Here is a 14,044-nt window from a genome sequence, read left to right as displayed (position 1 = left end):
GCCCCGGCCTCCATGTACATATCCAATGCACAGACTCATTCTTATTTCAAGGCCTGTAGTGCCTGTTCCCTGCCTGGATTTTCTCTTGGGTCGTTCCTCCCCATCATCCAGGTCTCTGCTCAAATACACCTCCCAAAAGAGGCCCCCCACCACCGACCATCTCATCTAAGGGGGCACTCCTCCCAGCACCTCTCTCGCCCCCTTGGACCACTCCATTGTCCTTCCTTGCCCTGACTGTCATAGACCATTGCCCCTGATCTCAGTTTACCGTCTGCCTCTGCTGAGGCTTGACCATAATCCCTTGGAGAGCAGGGACTTAACTATTTCTTTTCTTTCTTTTTTAAGATGTTATTTGTTTGTTTGACAAAGTGAGACAGAGAGCACAAGCAGGGGGGAGTGGGAGGCAGAGGGAGAGGGAGAAGCAGGCTCCCCAGCAAGGAGCTGACGTGGGGCTCAGGCCCAGGACCCTGGGATCATGACCTGAGGAGAAGGCAGACGCTTAACCGACTGAGCCACCCAGGCGCGCAGGACTTAAGTATTCCATTCTGTGCTTTATCTCCAGGGCTTGGGATGGGGCCTGGCACACAACAGCTCGTCCATAAATCTTTGTGGATCAAACAGACGAATGAATCAATGAATGAGTGGGATGAGTGAGCCAGGGGCTGAGCTGGCCACATTTGATCTACGAATGGACAAAACTCAGGGACAATCTTGATAAAACATATTGGTCATTGATTGTTCTTAGACCTTAAGAAGTTATTAAGCCTTAGTAGCCGCCTTTCCCAGCATACAGTTGAACAAATTTGTATTAAGAAGCAGGATTTATACATTCTCAGGGAAGAATTACCATTTTAGTGCTCACCATGTTCTAGGTACTTTGCATATGTTATAATTTCATTTATTATTCCGTGTCACTTTCCCCCCTGGCAACTCTAATGAGACAAATGTCATCACTTTGTATGGAAGAAATCTGACGTTCAGAGAGGTGAGCTGTTTGCCTAGAACCGCAAAGCTGGGTCCACAATCCACATAGTCTTACACTTTACATAAAGTTGTCTATTTTTTTTAAAGATTTATTTATCTATTTAAGAGAGAGACAGAGCAGGGGCAGAGAGAGAGGGAGAGAGAGAATCTCAAGCAGACTCCCCGCTGAGCACGGAGCCCAATGTAGGGCTCGATCATGCGACCCTGAGATCATGACCTGAGCCTAAATTGCGAGTCAGATGCTTAACCAACAGATAAGTCTGTCCACTGCATGATCACGTGAGGGACATTAACTGCATCCCTGAGTGTTAGTGTCCGGAGGAAACTGAATCCAGACTGTTCCCTGGGCAGCCAGGAGACCGACTTGGATACTTGTCCACTCACCTCCCTGGCAGGAGAGCCCGTCTCAAGGCTCACAGCCCTCTCCCGCGGGGCCTCTCTGGTCCAAGCGTGCACAGCCCTTCCTACACTTAGTGCAGACTCCGTGTTTGTGATGTCATTGACATTGGTGGGGAACCCTCACGTGAGGCCGTGTGTCGGTCACAGCCACAGAGAGTGGTGAACATTCCGAGCTGCCCAGCGGGCACGCTCCCGACTGAGCGCGACAAGGCGGCACTCTGCGTTCTTCCCTTGCTCGGATGCTCTCGGCCACCCCTTCGTGGTCTCTCGAATGCCTTGCTTTTCTGCATCGCTCTGCCTTTCGTGAGTGCCTTTTTGCTGTTGAAAGTGGCCCCCAAGTGCCGTGCGTGGCTGTCTGGCCTTCCTGAGCTCAAGAAGGCTGTGAGGTGCCTTTCAGAGGAGAAACATGTTAGATGCGCTTTACTAGGCCTGAGTTACAGTGCTGGGGCCCATAAGTTCAACGTTAATGGATCAATGGTGTGTGTTAAATAAGGTGTCTTTAAACAAAAACTACATAAAATACGGTGATGTACTGATTGGTTGACGAAAGTGTCTCCAGAGGCTCACAGGAACCTAACCCTGTATTTCCCCTAGGGATTCGCTAGCCCTGTTGGCAGTGACTTTCCAGAAAGTATTTTTGTAATACGCTGTGGAGCTGCGTCTGGTCACAGAGGCCAGTGAGAGGGAGTGATGTTAAAAACAAAGGAAAGCAAACAAACCCCAATCCCGAAGAGCACCCCTTAGCTGTAATTTAAAAGTATTTATGATGCTTTGTGGCTGGGAAACCTTAAAACCTTAGTCAAAACTGTGTGCTTTCGTGATTGATCTGTTTAGAATGGGGACACTGTGAGAACTGTTTTGTTTTGTTTTGTTTTGTTCTTAAAGGGAGTGAATTCTTTCTTTCTTTTTTTTTAGAGACAGCTGGGACAAGGGAGATGGCAGGTGATGGGAGGGACAGAGGGAGAATCCTAAGCAAGCTGTCCCGGGGAGCTGGACTTGGGGCTCGATCTCACCACACTGAGATCATGAGCTGAGCCAGAATCGAGAATCAGATGCTTAACCCACTGAGCCACCCAGGTGCCGCCAAGAACAGCGTTCTTGCTGTCAGTTTCTGATCGCATGCTCTAATTTCAGTGCTCTTATTTTTGACCTTTTCTGAGCGCAGCCGTACATTCTCGTTGTTAAAACGGGAGATAATTGTAGTTCAGTGGAGAGAGCACTCAGTCTGGAGTCAGAAATTCTGGGGATGAGTCAAAGCACAGATGCCTGCCTGGCCGTGTGATCTTAAGCAAATCTCTGACGTTTTCTGGCTCTCAGTTTTCTAATCTGTAAAAAAAAAAAAAAAAAAGACAATAAATAGCCCATATTGGGTAACTCACAATTCTCAGGTGTTCCAAGGGCTTTTCACTGAACCTTCACGACCCCTGTAATAGTTCATTTTACAGGGGAGGAAAGTGAAGCCCAGAGAGGTCAAGTGACTGGGTCAGGATCAGAGACCTAGAGAGAGAGCAGAGCTGGGTCTGTGAGCCCAAGACACCAGCCTTCACCCCAGCCCCTGCCTCCGCAGCCCTCACCACCTGCCATCTCAAACAACGCTGGGGGCTGGGTGGCGTACTTTTATGTGTATAATACATAATCCAGGTAGGATATTACTACTTTTTTCACCAGGATTAGCACTTTGAATGTTAGTATTTCAAAACGGAGTTTCTCCTTAAGATACATGGTTTTCAAAAAGTTTGTTGGAGGGGCGCCTGGGTGGCTCAGTGGGTTAAGCCTCTGCCTTCGGCTCAGGTCATGATCTCAGGGTCCTGGGATCGAGTCCCGCATCGGGATCTCTGCTCAGCAGGGGGCCTGCTTCCTCCTCTCTCTCTCTCTGCCTGCCTCTCTGCCTCCTTGTGATCTCTGTCTGTCAAATAAATAAAATCTTTAAAAACAACAACAACAACAACAAAAAACAACACTTTGTGATGGGATGTTTCAAATGCATGCCGGAGTAGAGAGAACAGTGCTGTGAGCCTTCATGTGCCCAGGGCGCAGCTCCCACAGTTAGCAGCCCATGCTCAGGTCCCGGCTGCCTCCCACCCCACCCCAGGACGGTGGTAAAGGAAATACCAGATAGCGTATCATTTATCCCCAAATATTCAGTATATGTTTCAAAAACACAAGAATGCTCAAAGACCATGTTCACGTCTTCCCCTTGACCATCCAATGACATCTAATGTGGTTTATTCCTCCTTAAACTCTTTTTATTTTTTTAACTGAGGTACAGTTGACATACAAGTATGTTAATTTCAGGTGTACAGCATAGTGATTTGGCAGGTCTGTACATTGTGCTGTGTTCACTGTGGGTATAGCTCCCATATGTCTCCAGACGTTGCTATTATAACACTTTTAAGGGTCCTCCTTAAATTCTTCTTTTCTTCAAATTTTTATTTAAATTCTAGGTCATTAACATATAATGTAATACTGGTTCGAGGAGCAGAATTTAGTGACTCATGGCTCTCATCTAGCAGGGTCTGTCACAAGCGCCCTCCTTAATCCTCACCCCACCTAGCCCATCCCCCGCCCCCACGCCTCCATCAACTCTCTCTAGTTTGTTCTCTCTAGTTATTGGTCTTATGGTTGGCTTTCCTCTCTTTTTTCTGCTTTCCCCGTGTTCATCTGTTTTGTTTCTTAAGTTCCACATATGAGTGAAATCATATGATATTGGTCTTTCTCTGATCGACTTACTTCTCTTATCATAATACCCTCTTAGTTCCATCCACGTCGCTGCAAATGGCAAGATTTCATTTCCCGAGGGCTGAGAGATATTCCAGCGTCCAGACACACCACCTCTTCTTTATGCACTCATCAGTCGACGGACGTTGGGCTGCTTACATAGCTTGGCTATTGTGGACATTGCTGCTATCAACAGTGGGGAGCAGGAGTCCCTTCAAATCAGCATGTTTGTATCCTTTGGGGAAATACGTAGTAGTGCAATTACTGGGTGTTTTGTCCTCCCTAAATCTTGATGACACTATTCTTTCTTACGCTTCTTGGTTGCTCTCTGGCCTCCACGTGGAGATTGTCTTTGTTGGCCCCCACCCCAACACTCCCCCCCACCATCCTCTCCCTCTCCTTGGGGCTCCTCCCTGGTGATGCTGCCGCGTCTCAGACCGCCCAGCAAGCCGGGCCCTCGCCAGGCCACACGTAGCATGTGCTCCCCAGGGTGGAGCCTCCTTTCCTCTGAGCTCCAGGCTCTTTCCAGTTCCCTGCCCCGAAACTCCCCATGATCTCTCCTGCGGACTTCAACTTGACGACTTTGGAACCAAGCTCATCATCTTTCCCTCCTCTCTGAGGTGTTCTCCCTCATTGAAAGACACCACACCCACGCAGGTGCTCAGTCCAGAAAGCCGGGAACCCTCCTTCCCACCCCCTCTTATTTCCTCCCACCCCTACCCCGTAGCTCATCCTCCCATAAATTTAACATCTACTTGCTTCTTCCCCTGCCTTCCTGATCACCGCAGAGTTACTATCATCTTCTGGCTGGGTTCCCAGATTCCTGTAGTTTCCTAACTGGTTCTCCTGCTTCCACTTCAGCCCCCGCCCACACACAGCCACGACACTGAAAATCCTACCTTGTAAGCCACCATCTACAGCCTTTCAGTGACTCTTCATTGTTTTTAGGATAAAGACCAAAATCCTTGGCGAGGTTCAGGACGGAGTCCCTCACCCCGTGGCTCCTGGCTCTCTAGGCTCAGCATGGACTCCCAGCTCTCTAGTTACTGCCAAGGTTTTACAATTATTTTCTGCGGTTTATTGAAAAAGCTGGATTAGGGGGGCACCTTGGTGACTCAGTCGGTTAAGCCTCCAAGTCTTGATTTTGGTTTAGGCCACGATCTCAGGGTCAGGAAATCAAGCGCCGAGGCGGGCTTTGCACTGGGTGTGGAGCCTGCTGAAGATTCTCTCTCTCTCTCTCTCCCTACCTCCGCCTCTCCCCTGTCCCACTGCTCACCTGTGCATGCATGCTCTCTTTCTCACAAAGAAAGAAAAGAGCAAGCTAGATTTAATTGCTACGTATAAAAGAAAATTTAACTGTTAAGCTTACTCTGTGGACCCATTCTGCCTCTGTCTTAGATGAAATTAATGAATATGTCCCATAGCTTTTTTGGGTTTCTGTATCTGTCACCTGAATAACACATTTCAGAAAATTTAAAGTCCCATTAAGAGTTATACTGAAACTCCAAACTTATTTAAATTCAAAATCTCCCCCCTTCCCAAGCTTGGGTCTACTTCAGACTTGGAAATCAGCAGCGAATTCTCACCCCTCCCCCTGGGGGTGGGGTTGGGCAGCATTTCCCATGGTGCTCAGGGCTGGAGTCTGCCATGGGGGCCCTCTGACCCTGCCTGTAAGTGGTCCTGCTTCTAGGTGGTGCTCTTAGTTGAAGTCCTTTGATGACAGCAGGCAGCACGCCACCATGGGTCTGCATGACCCACCATGGGTCCGCATGACCCACACGCCACATTTTCAGGCATCCCTGAAAACAACTCCCTCTGCATGGCCATCAGTGGAAACATAACTCATTCCCAAGTGATTCTCTCTGCTCTGCCCACAGACGGGCAGTTCTGCTATGACCTCTCACCTTTCAAATGCCTGCTGCCATGACCCCAACTCCCAAGTCCTCTTGGGCTTTTTGGAGTCCCTCTGAGTGAGGAGGAAGGAATCTCATCTCTTCCCCTAAGGTGGAGAGGGGACATAGCCCAACTCCAGTCTCCTGACTTCTTACAGGTTAGAACCCAGTGCTGGTGGCAGTGGCCTGGATGTCCCCCTTTACAAGCCCGGGAAAGCTGGTCTAGTCCAGGTGATCCATCAACCAACAAAACAGGCGACTTGGCACCTGTTGTTCACCATTTGGTCTTTGGGGCCCTTCCTGAGCCTCTGGCATTGAGAAGGGTTACTTACCTAATCATCTGGGCACCACATTTGATACTTTATTTGGGAACTCTTTAAAGAACTTTTACAGGGCACCTGGGTGGCTCAATCATTAAGCCTCTGCCTTCAGCTCAGGACATGGTCCCAGGGTCCTGGGATTGAGCCCCGCATGGAGCAAACAGAGCAAGTAACAAAATGAACTCTTGAGTGTCCTTCATCCACTTCAACCATCAACCTCTGACCCTTCCACGTTCATGTGTGTCACCCTAACCCCCCTTTCTGGCTAGAATATTTTAAAGCAAGTCCTAGACATTGTGTTATTTTACCATAAAGACTTCAGTAGCTACCTCTGAGCCATAAGGGCATTTAAACATTTTTGATGTGTCTTTTGATGGTGTTACTACACCTAACCAAATTACCGGTTCCGTCAGCTGGAACCCAGTCCATATTCACATTCCCCTGGATGCCTCAAAAATGTCTTTTTACTTCAGATCGGGACCCAAACAAGGTTCCTGAACTGCCTTTGGTTCCATCTCTTCGAGTTTCTTTTCATCATCCCTCTCACCTGCCATTTTTTTCTCATGACATTTATTAGTTGAAGAAGCCAGGCCATTTGGCTGTAGAATGTTTGCCCTACATTGGATTTGGCTGGTCGATTTCCACTGTGTCATTCAGCTCTATCTGCCGCCCTCCTGTTTCCTGTAACCTCATAGGTACACCCAGGGGCTTGCTCAGGGGCAGGTTTGCAGCTGGAAATACTTGATAGTTTGCCCCGTGCTCCCCATTTCTCACTCTCCAAGATTTTAGTTGAGCGGTTCGTGTGGTAGCCTGATCCCCCCATTTTAAAGTTCCTTTCAGGGGCGCCTGAACCAGGTGGCTCAGTCGGTTGGGCATCTGAACCTTGATTACCATTCAAGTTGTGATCTCAGGGTCACGGGATCGAGCCCCGCGTCGGGCTCTGTGCTGGGTGTGGAGCCTGCTCAAGATCCTCTCTCTCCCTCTGCCCCTCCCCCCATCTCTCTCTCTCTTGAAAAAAAAATTAAAGTTTCCTTCAGCTGATGGTTTTAGTAGCTATTGATGATTGTGGCTTTGACCCATTATTCAATCAATGGCTATCATGGCTTCTGGATTTATTAACCGGATTTCTTCTCAAAGACCTTCCCTTTATCAGCTATTTGGTCACCTGGAAATACAAGCTGAATGGGAAGGCAGGGTCAGTGCTTGATCTGCCTTCATTTGCCAACTTTCAGGAAAATGTGTCATACATTAATCACCTCCACAGACAAGCAATGAGGACTTTTTCTGCTGGTGATGGGAGCTGGGCGGGAGGAGGGTGATCAGTGCCGTGAATGCTTGGATTTTTATAATTTTGTTGTTTTTAATTCACTGGAGTCATTAGTCCTTTTGATGTTCAAATCGTCCCGCTTTTGGCCTCATCAAGTGGGATCCTGTATCTTTTTTTTTTTAAATTTTAAAGATTTTATTTATTTGTCAGAAAGAGGGAGAGAGAGCACAAGCAGGGGGAGGGGCAGGGAAAGGGAGAAGCAGACTCCCCACCGAGCAGGGAGCCCGATGTGGGGCTTGATCCCAGGATGCTGGGATCGTGACCGGAGCTGAAGGCAGACACTTAACTGACTGAGCCACCCAGGCGCCCTGATAGAAATATTTTTATTACTACTTTTCAGATGAAGAAACCAATTCTCAGAGAGGTCAAGTAACTGTTCAAAGTCACATTGTGAATAAGTAAAAAGTCCAGAATTCAGTCACGAGTATGTCTTGTCTAAACCTTGTATTTTTTTTTTTTTTCTATTCTGCCATGTTACCTGGTCAGTAATAATCCCCAAATGTGGGGCGCCTGGGTGGTTCAGTGGGTTAAAACCTCTGCCTTCGGCTCAGATCATGATCCCAGGGTCCTGGGATCGACCCCCGCATCGGGCTCTTTGCTCAGTGGGAAGCCTGCTTCCTCCTCTCTCTCTGCCTGCCTTTCTGCCTACTTGTGATCTCTGTCTGTCAAATAAATAAATAAAATCTTAAAAAAAAAACAATCCCAAAATGTGTGTGATCCTTCAGTCTGGAATCCGTTCTGTCCCATTTCAGGACAGGGTTAGCGTGTTTATTTTCTACGGCTTAAGACTACATCCGGCGAGTTCTAGCAGCTTTCTTGGTAACGGCCCAAACTGGAACCAGCCCAAGAGCTCATCGGCAGGAGAATGAGAAGGAAAGAGTACAACATGGTGAATCTCAGAAATAGAAGGTTAAGCGGAAAAAGCCAAACATAAAAGTATGTACGCTGTAGGTGACCATCTGTGTCAAGTTCTAAAGTAGACAAAAGAGATCTGTGGTCTGCAGGGCAGGGGTCAGGTCAGTGAGTGGGAGCGGGCTGCTCTATTTCCTGATTTGGGTGTTGATTCCAGGAGAGTGTTTGCTTTGCAAAAGGAAATCAGTCTGACTTCGGTATCATTATCCTTGCCCTCCTTGTTTGATGGAAAAGGAAAACCGAGCCTTGGAGAGGTTAGGTGATTTGCCCAAGGTCACACAGAAGTGGCTCGGCTGGGACTCCAACTTGGTTCTCTGGGAGGCCGGAATCTGTTTCTTAACCACGGCAAGTGCATCAGAGGAGGGGCCCCCGAGGAAGGGCCCCCAAGGAGGCTTTCCGGGTGCAGGAGGGGGCATCCGGGGTGTGAGCTGGGAGGAAGCTGAGGGGGTTGGGACACCGTAGGGTACCCAAAGCAGGGGCAAGCCCAGAGCAAATGGTATGCCTGAGGCTCCTGGGAATGTTGTTGAGTGAGAGAGGCTGGATTTTGGCTCTGGGTTGAAGCATGGGGGTCCCGAAATGGCACCAGGGAGTAGGGACAAGCCTTGGTGTCCACCGAGCAGGAGTTCTTCAGCAGCGACCCTCCAGACGTGGCCCTGCAGCCCGTCCCCTCTGCTCTCCTTTCCCTGTTGTCAATCCGCGTCCGATCTCCCCAGCGCCGAGGGGAGGGGGTGTCCTCACGGCAGGAAGGATGTGTCTCTGATGGACTAAGCTGTCAAATCTCAAAAACTCACCAGAATGAGGGGCGCCCGGGTGGCGCAGTTGGTTAAAGAGTTAAAGGGTTGGTTAAAACCAACTCTTGGTTTTGGCTCAGGTCATGACCTGAGGGTCGTGGGATGGAGCCCCATGTTGGGCTCCAAACTCAACGTGGAGTCTGCTTGCGAGTCTCTCTCTCCCTCTCCCTAACCGCCACCCCCCAGCAGGAATTCTCTCTCTCTTTCTCAAGTGAGTAAATAAATCTTTAAAATAAAAAACTAACAAGAATGAGTTTTCTAATGCATTCTACACATACACATCCACGTACCTCATATCATACCTACCGCTGGAGACGTATAGCGAAATGACAGAGTAACAATCAGGTTTCTAAAGAGCAAGATTAACGGCTGAATTATCTCCTGCAGCCTTGCAGCAAAACTGGAAAACCCGAAGCATCTTTTTGTCTTGGCCTATGAGCAATTCATAACCTTTCTATCTCCTTAGCAATACAAAGCACCTGAGACCCATGATTTATTGTGAGAAAGGGGTTGTATGACCCCTTCCCACACTGTGCGGCAGGAGGAACAGGTCTTGGATCCACCGTCCCAACGGCCCCATCTTTGCTCTCTCTAAAGCTGTGGCCCTTGAGAGACCATCACTCACTCCTCATTGGCCCTCAAAGGCTACTATGTTATTCACTGTCCTCCCAGAGCTGGGCGACAAGTTCGATGGAGCATCTGACTAGCCCTTGGGAATTTCTGATCCAGGGACGCCTGGGTGGCTCAGTCGGTTAAGCATCTGCCTTTAGCTCAGGTCATGATCTCCGGGTCCTGGGACTGAGGCATGCGTTGTCGGGCTCCCTGCCCAGCAGGAAGTCTGCTTCTCCCTCTCCCTCTGGCCCCTCTCCCTGCCCCCCACCCACCCCTCATGCTCTCTGTCTCTGTCTCAAAAAGATAAATCCTATCTTAAAAAAAAAAAAAAAGTTCTGGTCCTGCCACCGGGGTGCTCTCATCTCTTATTCAACAGGGCTCTGAACACCACTCACCTGTCCTGCTCCACATGGTAGGTCCTAATGTTTTGTTATGATGGCTCATGAGATAATAATTGATTAAAGAAATTAAACCTTACTCTAAAGGAGAAGACAGCTACACTATTTTTCAGCATCTACACTGTATTTACATCATGAGTCTAATTTTCCAAATAAAATTTGCCAGTAGTGACCCTCACTTATGTAGATGGTGATCAAAGGACAATGGATAAAGGATTGTTTTATCCCAATCCTCACGTGGCATTACAGAAACGTGTGGGGGGGACCCCCCAAAACCCTCTTTCCCAGTGTAAGCGCAGACAGCACACCCTAGTGGCCAACCCTAGTAATTGTTACTACCTTATCAACTACGAAACAAAGTTCCAGAAACCCTCTGTGTGCTTGTGTTGCTGTGAGGAGATATCACAGACTTCTGCCATCCAATTTCTTTATGTTACTTTAGGGATTTTTGTTGGAAAACAAAACACAGATACAGAAACAAAATAAATCTATTGCTTGATCAATCGTAAGGTGTATGTTAGTTTTTAATTTAATACTTAATATTTAAAATTGAGTTGCTAAATTAACATTGAATTTGACATCCTATTATATTAGTATTTAATGTATTATTATTTAATTATAAGGCATATATTCTTATAATGACTATTTACAGAATGAATTATTATAACATCCTCGTAACTACTATCCTGGTCAAGAAAATGGGGAAGACCTTCCACGTGTCTCAATCTCCATCAGACCCTTTTCTCCAAGTGACCAGTGAGATAATCACTTGCTCGTGTTACCTTGTCCTTCCTTCCCCCAGGTGAATACGCTAGGGCTTTACAGTTGTCCGTTTGAAATTTTTGATATGATTTTAAGTATCTAAATTTCCAGGTTTGCCCTTGATCCCTTTCTCAGCCTTACAGTTTATCTGCTGAAAAACCCGAGTCCTTTGGCTGTGGAGATGCCCCGTGGTCTGGATGTGGCCGACCACATGCTCTGGGTGTATTTCAGCATGTTCTTGATATCCTACCACCCGGCGGCTGGCTCAAGCTGAGGCCCGAAGAGACTTAGGTTCATCCCTTCGGCAAAATCTAAGTGGCGACCTTGAGTCAGGAGGCACAGGACTGTTACATTAGCAACCCTGATGCTTAATGCCTAAATCCACTGATTCACCAGGACTGGCAAGTAGTAATATTCCATTTCCATCTCTTCTTTTTTCAATTATTAGTTGTAATATTTTCATAAAGAAACGCTACTCTTCATCCGCCATGTGGTTTCCCAGTGGTTCAATTCATGTAGGGAAGGTAGGAAAAGTGCTTCATTCTTTCTGTTTACATGTCAGTTTTTCAAATTAAAATACTGGTTCCGTAGCAACCTCCAAACGTGATGATTTAAGGGTTTTGTTTGTTTGCTTGTTTTTTAAACTAAGCGCTGTGCTGTGGGTCTTGAACTCACAACCTCAACATCAAGAGTCACATCCTCTATTTTTTTTTTAAAGATTTTATTTATTTATTTGACAGACAGAGATCACAAGTAGGCAGAGATGCAGGCAGAGAGAGAGAGAGGAGGGAGCAGGCTCCCCACTGAGCAGAGAGCCTGATGTGGGGCTCGATCCCAGGACCCTGAGATCATGACCTGAGCCGAAGGCAGTGGCTTAACCCACTGAGCCACCCAGGCGCCCATGAGTCACATGCTCTATGGAATGAACCAGCCGAGTGCCCCAAGTTAAAAAAAAAAAAAAAAAGTAACTTGGAACCTATAGATTTAAACAATTTCAATGCCTTGGAATTAGTGGAGCAGAAATTGCCCCAACTTCGGCAAGTGGATGTCTCTTAAAATTGGCTCCCGAATCCTTTTTACAAGATCTAGTGGTCTACCACAGCTGTGTCGCAATCTGATATGATGAGGTGATACGATGGGGCCAACGTATACATTTTCCAGCCCAAATCAGGAATCAGCCATTTCTTCAAGAAGCCTTGGTTTCTGTTAGTGGGAAATGCCATTTCAAAATAAAAATCAGTACTAAAGATGCTCATTGCTACTGTGTTGGTTATTGTTTTCTTTCTGAGCCTTTTCAGTGGAGGTTATATAAAAATATAATGTAATAAACAAAAGTCTCATCTGTTCATGCTGATGCTTCAGATTCAGAACTACAAGATTTTGCTTAACCTTTTCTGTCTTACAGCTGTATCGCCTTTCTTTCAAAATTGGGCAGATGATTCTCAAAAACATAAATAGATGAGAGAATATCCCATACTTACCCATTTTGCTTTATCCTTAATACACAACGGTCCTAAAGCAACAAGAGTTCTATCACCCCTGCCAACGTGATGACTCAAAACCGGGGGCCCCTGGGGGCTCCGTCAGTTAAGCGTCTGCCTTTGCTCAGGTCATGATCCCAGCGTCCTGGGATCAAGTCCTGTGTCAGGCTGCCTGTTCAGTGGGGAGTCTGCTTCTCCCTCTGCCCACCCCCTCATTCTCTCTCGTCTCTCTCAAATAAATAAAATCTTTTAAAAAATATGATTACTCAAAACAGTTAAAAAAAAAAAACAACAACACCTTTTTTGAATGCTCCCTCATCTTGTTCTTGTCCTATTTTAAAAAAAAATTGTTAGTTACAAATTATACTCACTCTCTTTTAACTCTCATTTATTCTTTTTTTTTTTTTTTTTTTTTTTTAAGATTCTATTTATTGAGACCGAAAACACAGAGGGGTAGAGATTCCGCTCTCATTTTTGTCGGTGGTGTCGTGGGTCATTTCCATCCTCCAAACACAAGAAGATATACACATGTGTGCATAACTCTGTGACGCGATTCTTACATTTTCCTTTTTAGCTAATTTTCTTCGGGGCTGCACCAGGATCCGCCATTACAGGCGGCTCATGACGTTATTGCAAATCGTACCACCAGGTGTCGCCAGAGGACACCTACGCGGGTTTCTTCCGTGGGTGAATTCCGAGGATTGGTATTTCCGCGGATTTTAAGTAAATCTCTCATGCAACTTAAAACAGCCCAAAGACTGTAATGGGGGCTAAAAGGGGTGAATAGAGACGCTGTACAAGAAGACCAATGAAATAGAAACCATGGTAAAAGGGGATATTTTTTCCACCCTGCATCTGGCTTTACATGTAACAAGAAGGCAGATGCTTGACCTTCATTGGGATACATACACTTTTCAGAAAAAGAGTTGGGGAACTGAATGTTTGTGTCTCCCCTCAGAAGTCATATGTCGAAGCCCTAATCCCCAGTGATGGCACCTTGGGGAGGTAATTTTAGAGAATGGGACCCTTATGATGAGACGGATGTCCTTGTAAAAAGAGAGACCTCTCCCACCAGGACCCGGTTCAGCGGGCACCTGATCTTGACTTCTCAGCCTGTCAGGGATAAATTTCTGTTGTTCAAACCACCCAGTCTCTGTGGTATTTTGTTGTATCAGCCCGAGCACTTGAGACAAGTGTCCATATTTCAAATAATGGAGATAAGAAATTTCCAAGGCCCTTCGCATGTTGCTTTTGTAATAGGAAATCCTTGGGCATAATTCGGAGCAGAGTGTTGGGATGGACGATGGGGGAGGTGTGGGATGGATGCTAAGGACATGGAAGGGCAGCTTCTGCTCTCCAGAAGCTTCCAGTCTATCTGCTGAGATAGGCAGACTCTTGTGAAAGCAAAGTAGGCGAGGCAATTTGGGATCCAGGACCAAAATGACTTC

Source organism: Mustela nivalis (genome assembly GCF_964662115.1).
Source record: "Mustela nivalis genome assembly, chromosome: 16".
NCBI lineage: Eukaryota > Metazoa > Chordata > Mammalia > Carnivora > Mustelidae > Mustela > Mustela nivalis.
The sequence above is the reverse complement of the archived record's forward strand: the minus strand, read 5'-3'. Positions refer to the sequence as shown.